Source organism: Taudactylus pleione, unplaced genomic scaffold (genome assembly GCF_031769625.1).
Source record: "Taudactylus pleione unplaced genomic scaffold, aTauple2 ptg000815l, whole genome shotgun sequence".
Taxonomy (NCBI): domain Eukaryota; kingdom Metazoa; phylum Chordata; class Amphibia; order Anura; family Myobatrachidae; genus Taudactylus; species Taudactylus pleione.
In genome coordinates, this window is record NW_028285217.1 from 1,048,900 (window position 1) to 1,058,417 (window position 9,518).

Below are 9,518 nucleotides of genomic sequence, written 5' to 3' on the forward strand. Positions count from 1 at the left end.
ATTTAACAACACGGTGCATAAATACAGCTTAAATATTGTTTTCATGTTGTCCGTCATGCTACTCTATTATGAAAATTTGAAGTAAACTAACTGCTTCCTGACCACAATTTGTTAAAACTTTTACTTGAATGTATGATTAAGGGCTTGTAATTTATATATTTACAGTATAAAACACATCTTTTCTCTTCATTTCATGCAATCATGATGACAGAAAAATATTGATACTTAACCTTGTGTAACCATGCAAACATAGCTCAGTTGATGTCTTAGTGACTTTTGCCATACACAGACTATGCCGAAATAGCTCAGTTGGGAGAGCGTTAGACTGAAGATCTAAAGGTCCCTGGTTTCGGCATGTTTGAGTGCATATTTCTTTTTTCCATGAGTAGTGATCAGAATTTAATTATTTCAAATTTAAACAACATCATTTCTTAACATAGTTGAGTATTCAGTAGTAACTTCTAAATGATGAGAATGTTTATTTAACAACATGGTGCATAAATACAGCTTAAATATTGTTTTCATGTTTTAAGTCACGCTACTCTAACTATTATGAAAATTTTAAGTAATCTAACAATGCTTCCTGACCACAATTTGTTAAAACTTTTACTTAAATGTATGATTAAGGGTTTGTAATGGATATATTTACAATATAAAACACATATTTTCTTTTCATTTCATGCAATCATGATGACAGAAAAATATTGATACTAAACCTTGTGTAACCATGCAAACATAGCTCAGTTGAGGTCTTAGTGACTTTTGCCATACACAGACTTTGCCAAAATAGCTCATTTGGGAGAGCGTTAGACTGAAGATCTAAATGTCCCTGGTTTCTGCATGTTTGAGAAAATTTTTTCTTTTTTCCTTGAGTAGTTATCAGTATTTAATTATTTCAAATGTAAACCACAACATTTCTTAACATAGTTGAGTATTCATTAGTAACTTTTAAATGATGAGAATGTTTATTTAACAACACGGTGCATAAATACAGCTTAAATATTGTTTTCATGTTGTAAGTCATGCTACTTTAACTATTATGAAAATTTGAAGTAATCTAACAATGCTTCCTGACCACAATTTGTTAAAACTTTTACTTAAATGTATGATTAAGGGTTTGTAATGGATATATTTACAGTATAAAACACATCTTTTCTCTTCATTTCATGCAATCATGATGACAGAAAAATATTGATACTTAACCTTGTGTAACCATGCAAACATAGCTCAGTTGAGGTCTTAGTGACATTTGCCATACACAGACTTTGCCAAAATAGCTCAGTTGGGAGAGCGTTAGACTGAAGATCCAAAGGTCCCAGGTTTCAGCATGTTTGAGTGCATTTTTTCTTATTTCCTTGAGCAGTTATCAGTTTTTAAGTATTTCAAATGTAAACAACATCGTTTCTTAACATAGTTGAGTATTCAGTAGTAACTTCTAAATGATGAGAATGTTTATTTAACAACACGGTGCATTAATACAGCTTAAATATTGTTTTCATGTTGTCCGTCATGCTACTCTATTATGAAAATTTGAAGTAAACTAACTGCTTCCTGACCACAATTTGTTAAAACTTTTACGTAAATGTTTGATTAAGGGCTTGTAATTTATATATTTACAGTATAAAACACATCTTTTCTCTTCATTTAATGCAATCATGATGACAGAAAAATATTGATACTTAACCTTGTGTAACCATGCAAATATAGCTCAGTTGATGTCTTAGTGACTTTTGCCATACACAGACCTTGCCGAAATAGCTCAGTTGGGAGAGCATTAGACTGAAGATCTAAAGGTCCCTGGTTCGATCCCGGGTTTCGGCATGTTTGAGTGCATTTTTTCTTTTTTCCTTGAGTAGTGATGAGAATTTAATTATTTCAAATTTAAACAACATCATTTCTTAACATAGTTGAGTATTCAGTAGTAACTTCTAAATGATGAGAATGTTTATTTAACTACACGGTGCATATATACAGCTTAAATATTGTTTTCTTGTTGTAAGTCACGCTACTCTAACTATTATGAAAATTTGAAGTAATCTAACAATGCTTCCTGACCACAATTTGTTAAAACTTTTACTTAAATGTATGATTAAGGGTTTGTAATGGATATATTTACAGTATAAAACACATATTTTCTTTCCATTTCATGTAATCATGATGACAGAAAAATATTAATACTAAACCTTGTGTAACCATGCAAACATAGCTCAGTTGATGTCTTAGTGACTTTTGCCATACACAGACTATGCCGAAATAGCTCAGTTTGGAGAGCGTTAGACTGAAGATCTAAAGGTCCCGGGTTTCGTCATGTTTGAGTAAATTTTTTCTTTTTTCCTTGAGTAGTTATCAGTATTTAATTATTTCAAATGTTAACAACATCATTTCTTAACATAGTTGAGTATTCAGTAGTATCTTCTAAATGATGAGAATGTTTATTTAACAACACCGTGCATAAATACAGCTTAAATATTGTTTTCATGTTGTCCGTCATGCTACTCTAACTATTTTGAAAATTTGAAGTAATGTAACAATGCTTCCTGACCATAATTTGTTAAAACTTTTACTTAAATGTATAATTAAGCGTTTGTAATGGATATATTTACAGTATAAAACACATATTTTCTTTTCATTTCATGCAATCATGATGACAGAAAAATATTGATACTAAACCTTGTGTAACCATGCAAACATAGCTCAGTTGAGGTCTTAGTGACTTTTACCATACACAGACCTTGCTGAAATAGCTCAGTTGGGAGAGCATTAGACTGAAGATCTAAAGGTCCTGGGTTTGGCATGTTTGAGTGCATTTTTTATTTTTTCCTTTAGTAGTGATCAGAATTTAATTATTTCAAATTTAAACAACATCATTTCTTAACATAGTTGAGTATTCAGTAGTTACTTCTAAATGATGAGAATGTTAATTAACAACACTGTGCATAAATACAGCTTAAATATTGTTTTCATGTTGTAAGTCATGCTACTCTAACTATTATGAAAATTTGAAGTAATCTAACAATGCTTCCTGACCACAATTTGTTAAAAATTTTTCTTAAGTGTATAATTAAGCGTTATACAGTATAAAACACATATTTTCTTTTCATTTCATGCAATCATGATGACAGAAAAATATTGATACTAAACCTTGTGTAACCATGCAAACATAGCTCAGTTGAGGTCTTAGTGACTTTTGCCATACACAGACTTTGCCAAAATAGCTCAGTTGGGAGAGCGTTAGACTGAAGATCTAAAGGTCCCGGGTTTCAGCATGTTTGAGTACCTTTTTTCTTCTTTCCTTGAGCAGTTATCAGTTTTTAAGTATTTCAAATGTAAACAACATAATTTCTTAACATAGTTGAGTATTCAGTGGTAACTTCTAAATGATGAGAATGTTTATTTAACAACACGGTGCATCAATACAGCTTATATATTGTTTTCATGATGTCCATCATGCTACTCTATTATGAAAATTTGAAATAAACTAACTGCTTCTTGACCACAATTTTTTAAAACTTTTACTTAAATGTAAGATTAGGGGTTTGTAATGGATATATTTACAGTTTAAAACACATCTTATCTCTTCATTTCATGCAATCATGATGATAGAAAAATATTGATACTTAACCTTGTGTAACCATGCAAACATTGCTCAGTTGAGGTCTTAGTGACTTTTGCCATACACAGACTTTGCCAAAACAGCTCAGTTGGGAGAGCGTTAGCTTGAAGATCTAAAGGTCCCTGGTTCGATCCCGGGTTTCGGCATGTTTGAGTGCATTTTTTCTTTTTTCCTTGAGTAGTGATGAGAATTTAATTATTTCAAATTTAAACAACATCATTTCTTAACATAGTTGAGTATTCAGTAGTAACTTCTAAATGATGAGAATGTTTATTTAACAACACGGTGCATATATACAGCTTAAATATTGTTTTCTTGTTGTAAGTCACGCTACTCTAACTATTATGAAAATTTGAAGTAATCTAACAATGCTTCCTGACCACAATTTGTTAAAACTTTTACTTAAATGTATGATTAAGGGTTTGTAATGGATATATTTACAGTATAAAACACATCTTTTCTCTTCATTTCATGCAATCATGATGACAGAAAAATATTGATACTTAACCTTGTGTAACCATGCAAACATAGCTCAGTTGAGGTCTTAGTGACTTTTGCCATACACAGACTTTGCCAAAATAGCTCATTTGGGAGAGCATTAGACTGAAGATCTAAAGGTCCCTGGTTTCTGCATGTTTGAGAAAATTTTTTCTTTTTTCCTTGAGTAGTTATCAGTATTTAATTATTTCAAATGTAAACCACATCATTTCTTAACATAGTTGAGTATTCAGTAGTAACTTTTAAATGATGAGAATGTTTATTTAACAACACGGTGCATAAATACAGCTTAAATATTGTTTTCATGTTGTAAGTCATGCTACTTTAACTATTATGAAAATTTGAAGTAATCTAACAATGCTTCCTGACCACAATTTGTTAAAACTTTTACTTAAATGTATGATTAAGGGTTTGTAATGGATATATTTACAGTATAAAACACATCTTTTCTCTTCATTTCATGCAATCATGATGACAGAAAAATATTGATACTTAACCTTGTGTAACCATGCAAACATAGCTCAGTTGAGGTCTTAGTGACATTTGCCATACACAGACTTTGCCAAAATAGCTCAGTTGGGAGAGCGTTAGACTGAAGATCCAAAGGTCCCAGGTTTCAGCATGTTTGAGTGCATTTTTTCTTATTTCCTTGAGCAGTTATCAGTTTTTAAGTATTTCAAATGTAAACAACATCGTTTCTTAACATAGTTGAGTATTCAGTAGTAACTTCTAAATGATGAGAATGTTTATTTAACAACACCGTGCATTAATACAGCTTAAATATTGTTTTCATGTTGTCCGTCATGCTACTCTATTATGAAAATTTGAAGTAAACTAACTGCTTCCTGACCACAATTTGTTAAAACTTTTACTTAAATGTTTGATTAAGGGCTTGTAATTTATATATTTACAGTATAAAACACATCTTTTCTCTTCATTTAATGCAATCATGATGATAGAAAAATATTGATACTTAACCTTGTGTAACCATGCAAATATAGCTCAGTTGATGTCTTAGTGACTTTTGCCATACACAGACCTTGCCGAAATAGCTCAGTTGGGAGAGCGTTAGACTGAAGATCTAAAGGTCCCTGGTTTCGGCATGTTTGAGTGCATTTTTCTTTTTTCCTTGAGTAGTGATCAGAATTTAATTATTTCAAATTTAAACAACATCGTTTCTTAACATAGTTGAGTATTCAGTAGTAACTTCTAAATGATGAGAATGTTTATTTAACAACACGGTGCATAAATACAGCTTAAATATTGTTTTCATGTTGTAAGTCATGCTACTCTAACTATTATGAAAATTTGAAATAATCTAACAATGCTTCCTGACCACAATTTGTTAAAACTTTTACTTAAATGTATGATTAAGGGTTTGTAATGGATATATTTACAGTATAAAACACATATTTTCTTTTCATTTCATGCAATCATGATGACAGAAAAATATTGATACTAAACCTTGTGTAACCATGCAAACATAGCTCAGTTGAGGTCTTAGTGACTTTTGCCATACACAGACTTTGCCAAAATAGCTCAGTTGGGAGAGCGTTAGACTGAAGATCTAAAGGTCCCGGGTTTCAGCATGTTTGAGTACCTTTTTTCTTCTTTCCTTGAGCAGTTATCAGTTTTTAAGTATTTCAAATGTAAACAACATCATTTCTTAACATAGTTGAGTATTCAGTGGTAACTTCTAAATGATGAGAATGTTTATTTAACAACACGGTGCATCAATACAGCTTAAATATTGTTTTCATGATGTCCATCATGCTACTCTATTATGAAAATTTGAAATAAACTAACTGCTTCTTGACCACAATTTTTTTAAAACTTTTACTTAAATGTAAGATTAGGGGTTTGTAATGGATATATTTACAGTATAAAACACATCTTATCTCTTCATTTCATGCAATCATGATGACAGAAAAATATTGATACTTTACCGTGTGTAACCATGCAAACATAGCTCAGTTGAGGTCTTAGTGACTTTTGCCATACATGGACCTTGCCGAAATAGCTCAGTTGGGAGAGTGTTAGACTGAAGATCTAAAGGTCCCTGGTTTCGGCATGTTTGAGTGCATATTTCTTTTTTCCATGAGTAGTGATCAGAATTTAATTATTTCAAATTTAAACAACATAATTTCTTAACATAGTTGAGTATTCAGTAGTAACTTCTAAATGATGAGAATGTTTATTTAACAACACGGTGCATAAATACAGCTTAAATATTGTTTTCATGTTTTAAGTCACGCTACTCTAACTATTATGAATATTTTATGTAATCTAACAATGCTTCCTGACCACAATTTGTTAAAACTTTTACTTAAATGTATGATTAAGGGTTTGTAATGGATATATTTACAGTATAAAACATATTTTATTTTAATTTCATGCAATCATGATGACAGAAAAATATTGATACTAAACCTTGGGTAACCATGCAAGCATAGCTCAGTTGATGTCTTAGTGACTTTTGCCATACACAGCCTTTGCCGAAATAGCTCAGTTGGGAGAGCGTTAGACTGAAGATCTAAAGGTCCCGGGTTTCAGCATGTTTGAGTAAATTTTTTCTTTTTGCCTTGAGTAGTTATCAGTATTTAATTATTTAAAATGTAAACAACATCATTTCTTAACATAGTTGAGTATTCAGTAGTATCTTCTAAATGATGAGAATGTTTATTTAACAACACGGTGCATAAATACAGCTTAAATATTGTTTTCATGTTGCCCGTCATGCTACTCTATTATGAAAATTTGAAGTAAACTAACTGCTTCCTGACCACAATTTGTTAAAACTTTAACTTAAATGTACAATTAAGGGTTTGTAATTTATATATTTACAGTATAAAACACATCTTTTCTCTTCATTTCATGCAATCATGATGACAGAAAAATATTGATACTTAACCTTGTGTAACCATGCAAACATAGCTCAGTTGAGGTCTTAGTGACTTTTGCCATACACAGACTTTGCCAAAACAGCTCAGTTGGGAGAGCGTTAGCTTGAAGATCTAAAGGTCCCTGGTTCGATCCCGGGTTTCGGCATGTTTGAGTGCATTTTTTCTTTTTTCCTTGAGTAGTGATGAGAATTTAATTATTTCAAATTTAAACAACATCATTTCTTAACATAGTTGAGTATTCAGTAGTAACTTCTAAATGATGAGAATGTTTATTTAACAACACGGTGCATATATACAGCTTAAATATTGTTTTCTTGTTGTAAGTCACGCTACTCTAACTATTATGAAAATTTGAAGTAATCTAACAATGCTTCCTGACCACAATTTGTTAAAACTTTTACTTAAATGTATGATTAAGGGTTTGTAATGGATATATTTACAGTATAAAACATATTTTATTTTAATTTCATGCAATCATGATGACAGAAAAATATTGATACTAAACCTTGGGTAACCATGCAAACATAGCTCAGTTGATGTCTTAGTGACTTTTGCCATACACAGCCTTTGCCGAAATAGCTCAGTTGGGAGAGCGTTAGACTGAAGATCTAAAGGTCCCGGGTTTCAGCATGTTTGAGTGCATTTTTTCTTATTTCCTTGAGCAGTTATCAGTTTTTAAGTATTTCAAATGTAAACAACATCGTTTCTTAACATAGTTGAGTATTCAGTAGTAACTTCTAAATGATGAGAATGTTTATTTAACAACACGGTGCATAAATACAGCTTAAATATTGTTTTCATGTTGTCCGTCATGCTACTCTATTATGAAAATTTGAAGTAAACTAACTGCTTCCTGACCACAATTTGTTAAAACTTTTACTTGAATGTATGATTAAGGGCTTGTAATTTATATATTTACAGTATAAAACACATCTTTTCTCTTCATTTCATGCAATCATGATGACAGAAAAATATTGATACTTAACCTTGTGTAACCATGCAAACATAGCTCAGTTGATGTCTTAGTGACTTTTGCCATACACAGACTATGCCGAAATAGCTCAGTTGGGAGAGCGTTAGACTGAAGATCTAAAGGTCCCTGGTTTCGGCATGTTTGAGTGCATATTTCTTTTTTCCATGAGTAGTGATCAGAATTTAATTATTTCAAATTTAAACAACATCATTTCTTAACATAGTTGAGTATTCAGTAGTAACTTCTAAATGATGAGAATGTTTATTTAACAACATGGTGCATAAATACAGCTTAAATATTGTTTTCATGTTTTAAGTCACGCTACTCTAACTATTATGAAAATTTTAAGTAATCTAACAATGCTTCCTGACCACAATTTGTTAAAACTTTTACTTAAATGTATGATTAAGGGTTTGTAATGGATATATTTACAATATAAAACACATATTTTCTTTTCATTTCATGCAATCATGATGACAGAAAAATATTGATACTAAACCTTGTGTAACCATGCAAACATAGCTCAGTTGAGGTCTTAGTGACTTTTGCCATACACAGACTTTGCCAAAATAGCTCATTTGGGAGAGCGTTAGACTGAAGATCTAAATGTCCCTGGTTTCTGCATGTTTGAGAAAATTTTTTCTTTTTTCCTTGAGTAGTTATCAGTATTTAATTATTTCAAATGTAAACCACAACATTTCTTAACATAGTTGAGTATTCATTAGTAACTTTTAAATGATGAGAATGTTTATTTAACAACACGGTGCATAAATACAGCTTAAATATTGTTTTCATGTTGTAAGTCATGCTACTTTAACTATTATGAAAATTTGAAGTAATCTAACAATGCTTCCTGACCACAATTTGTTAAAACTTTTACTTAAATGTATGATTAAGGGTTTGTAATGGATATATTTACAGTATAAAACACATCTTTTCTCTTCATTTCATGCAATCATGATGACAGAAAAATATTGATACTTAACCTTGTGTAACCATGCAAACATAGCTCAGTTGAGGTCTTAGTGACATTTGCCATACACAGACTTTGCCAAAATAGCTCAGTTGGGAGAGCGTTAGACTGAAGATCCAAAGGTCCCAGGTTTCAGCATGTTTGAGTGCATTTTTTCTTATTTCCTTGAGCAGTTATCAGTTTTTAAGTATTTCAAATGTAAACAACATCGTTTCTTAACATAGTTGAGTATTCAGTAGTAACTTCTAAATGATGAGAATGTTTATTTAACAACACGGTGCATTAATACAGCTTAAATATTGTTTTCATGTTGTCCGTCATGCTACTCTATTATGAAAATTTGAAGTAAACTAACTGCTTCCTGACCACAATTTGTTAAAACTTTTACGTAAATGTTTGATTAAGGGCTTGTAATTTATATATTTACAGTATAAAACACATCTTTTCTCTTCATTTAATGCAATCATGATGACAGAAAAATATTGATACTTAACCTTGTGTAACCATGCAAATATAGCTCAGTTGATGTCTTAGTGACTTTTGCCATACACAGACCTT

The 9,518-nt window shown here is 31.1% G+C and overlaps 1 non-coding gene across 1 annotated transcript; it reads left to right on the plus strand.

Moving 5' to 3' along the window:
• Positions 1-1,748: 1,748 nt before the first annotated feature.
• TRNAF-GAA (transfer RNA phenylalanine (anticodon GAA)) lies at positions 1,749-1,821 on the plus strand. Its single transcript has one exon. It is a non-coding gene; the product is annotated as a tRNA-Phe (tRNA).
• Positions 1,822-9,518: the final 7,697 nt, after the last annotated feature.